The sequence below is a fragment of the Rhinopithecus roxellana genome, unplaced genomic scaffold (genome assembly GCF_007565055.1).
Source record: "Rhinopithecus roxellana isolate Shanxi Qingling unplaced genomic scaffold, ASM756505v1 contig491, whole genome shotgun sequence".
In the NCBI taxonomy this organism is placed as follows: Eukaryota; Metazoa; Chordata; class Mammalia; order Primates; family Cercopithecidae; genus Rhinopithecus; species Rhinopithecus roxellana.
In genome coordinates this window covers 15,985-19,202 of record NW_022143655.1, presented here as the reverse complement: position 1 = coordinate 19,202, position 3,218 = coordinate 15,985, and the positions used below count along the sequence as shown (strand labels likewise).

The 3,218-nt window shown below is 41.7% G+C and overlaps 2 pseudogenes across 1 annotated transcript; both read right to left on the bottom strand.

Moving 5' to 3' along the window:
- Nucleotides 1–304: 304 nt before the first annotated feature.
- On the bottom strand, nt 305–1,179 carry LOC115896108 (annotated as a pseudogene). Its single transcript, XR_004056077.1, has one exon. The product of XR_004056077.1 is annotated as a 40S ribosomal protein S2 pseudogene (transcript).
- A 974-nt stretch (nt 1,180–2,153) lies between these two features.
- On the bottom strand, nt 2,154–2,892 carry LOC115896107 (annotated as a pseudogene).
- Between the last annotated feature and the right edge of the window lie 326 nt (nt 2,893–3,218).

The window sequence follows — 3,218 nt, the reverse complement described above, 5'->3', positions numbered from 1 at the left end:
TGTCTATATTTTAGACCTATATCTATTAAATCTATTTTGTGTATATTTTATATGTATGTCTATTATGTCTATATTTTATACCTATATCTATTATACTATTATGTCTATATTTTATACCTATAATTATTATATCTAATATGTCTATATTTTATACCTATATCTATTATGTCTATATTTTATATCTATATCTATTGTATTGGTCTATATTTATACCTATATCTATTGTATCTATTAAGTCTATATCCTTTTTTTTTTTTTAACAGGCTTAAATTCACTTTATTTTTCTGTATAAAAAGCCTATGTTTTAGCCACAGCTGGAGCTGGGGTCCACTGCAACGGAGACTCTGGTGTGGGTCTTGACAAGGTGGTCAGTGAATTCCTGATAGATAGACTTGGTAACACAGTCTCCTTCCACACGTCAGGGGTCAGGTAGCTGTAGGTCTTAGAGATGGCATCAAAGGTGGCCTTGGCGAAGTTGCCCAGGGTGGCAGTGCAGCCCCGGGCTGAGGTGTAGCAGTCATCAATACCAGCCATCATGAGCAGCTTCTTGGGCACAGGCGCTGAGACGATGCCAGTGCCCCTGGGTGCAGGGATGAGGCGCACCAGCACAGAGCCACAGCGGCCTGTCACCTTGCAAGGGACGGTGTGGGGCTTGCCGATCTTGTTCCCCCAGTAGCCTCTGCGCACCGGGACAATGGAGAGTTTGGCCAGGATGATGGCCCCACGGATGGCGGTGGCCACCTCCTTGGAGTACTTAACACCCAGGCCGACGTGGCCATTGTAGTCCCCGATAGCAACAAACGCCTTGAACCTGGTGCGCTGACCAGCACGGGTCTGCTTCTGCACCGGCATAATCTTCAAAACCTCATCTTTGAGAGAGCCCCCAAGAAAATGTCAATGATCTCAGATTTCTTAATGGGCATAGAGAAGAGGTAGACCTCCTCCAGGGACTTGATCTTCATGTCCTTGACCAAGCGGGCCCAGCTTGGTGACGGGCATCCACTCCTTATCCTCGGCCTTGCCTCCGCGAGCTCCGCGGCCTCGGCCCCGACCCCGTCCTCGGCCGCGACCCCGGCCCCGGATGCCACTGTCGAAACCTCTGCGGAAGACACCGCGGTTCCCCATCCCAGGGCCACCAGGGCCTCCGGACCACCCCGCTGAACCGGCGTCATCCGCCATTTGGTGTTTTCCTCTCGGAGAAGAAGCTAATGTCTATATCTTATACACATGTCTATTATATCTATTATGTCTATATTTCATACCTATACCTATTATATCTATTATGTCTGTATTTTATATCTGTATCTATTATATCTATTATGTCTATATTTTATACCTATATTGATTATATCTATTATGTCTATATTTTATCCCTATATCTTTTATATCAATTTTGTCTATATTTTATACCTATTTCAATTATGTCTATATTTTATTCCTATATCTATAATATCTATTATGTCTATATTTTATACCTATATCTATTATACCTATTATGTCTATATCTTATACATATATCTATTATATCTACTATGTCTATATTTTATAACTATATCTATAATATCTATTATGTCTATATTTTATACCTATATCTTTTATATCTATTTTGTCTATATTTTATAACTATTTCAATTATGTCTATATTTTATTCCTATAACTATTATATCTATTATGTCTATATTTTATACCGATATGTATTATGTCTATATTTTATACCTATATCTATTATATCTATTATGTCTATATTTATAACTATATCTATTAAATCTATTTTGTCTATATTTTATATCTATATCTATTATGTCTATATTTTATACCTATATCTATTATATCTATTATGTCTATATTTATACCTATAATTATTATATCTAATATGTCTATATTTTATACCTATATCTATTATGGTCTATTTTTATATCTATATCTATTGTATCTGTCTATATTTTATACCTATATCTATTGTATCTATTATGTCTATATCTTTTTTTTTTAACAGGCTTAATTCACTTTATTTTTCTTGTAAAAAAGCCTATGTTGTAGCCACAGCTGGAGCCTGGGTCCGCTGCACACGTAGACTCTGGTGTGGGTCTTGACAAGGTGGTCAGTGAATTCCTGATAGGTAGACTTGGTAAACACAGTCTCCCTTCCACACGTCAGGGGGTCAGGTAGCTGTAGGTCTTAGAGATGCATCAAAGGTGGCCTTGGCGAAGTTGCCCAGGGTGGCAGTGTAGCCCCGGGCTGAGGTGTAGCAGTCATCAATACCAGCCATCATGAGCAGCTTCTTGGGCACAGGCGCTGAGACGATGCCAGTGCCCCTGGGTGCAGGGATGAGGCGCACCAGCACAGAGCCACAGCGGCCTGTCACCTTGCAAGGGACGGTGTGGGGCTTGCCGATCTTGTTCCCCCAGTAGCCTCTGCGCACCGGGACAATGGAGAGTTTGGTCAGGATGATGGCCCCACGGATGGCGGTGGCCACCTCTTTGGAGCACTTAACACCCAGGCCGACGTGGCCATTGTAGTCCCCGATAGCAACAAACGCCTTGAACCTGGTGCGCTGACCAGCACGGGTCTGCTTCTGCACCGGCATAATCTTCAAAACCTCATCTTTGAGAGAGGCCCCCAAGAAAAGTCAATGATCTCAGATTCCTTAATGGGCAGAGAGAAGAGGTAGATCTCCTCCAGGGACTTGATCTTCATGTCCTTGACCAAGCGGCCCAGCTTGGTGACGGGCATCCACTCCTTATCCTCGGCCTTGCCTCCGCGAGCTCCGCGGCCTCGGCCCCGACCCCGTCCACTGCCGCGACCCCGGCCCCGGATGCCACTGCCGAAACCTCTGCGGAAGACACCCGCGGTTCCCCATCCCAGGGCCACCAGGGCCTCCGGACCGCCCCGCTGGCACCGGCGTCATCCGCCATTTGGTGTTTTCTCGGAGAAGAAGCTAATGTCTATATCTTATAGACATATCTATTATATCTATTATGTCTATATTTCATACCTATACCTATTATATCTATTATATCAATGTTTTATACCTATATCTATTAAATGTATTATGTCTATATTTTATAGCTTTATCTATTATATCTATTATGTGTATATCATATACCTATATTTATTATATCTATTATGTCCATATTTTATACCTATATTATATCTATTATGTCCATATTTTATACCTATAATTATTATATCTCATATGTCTATATTTTACACCTATA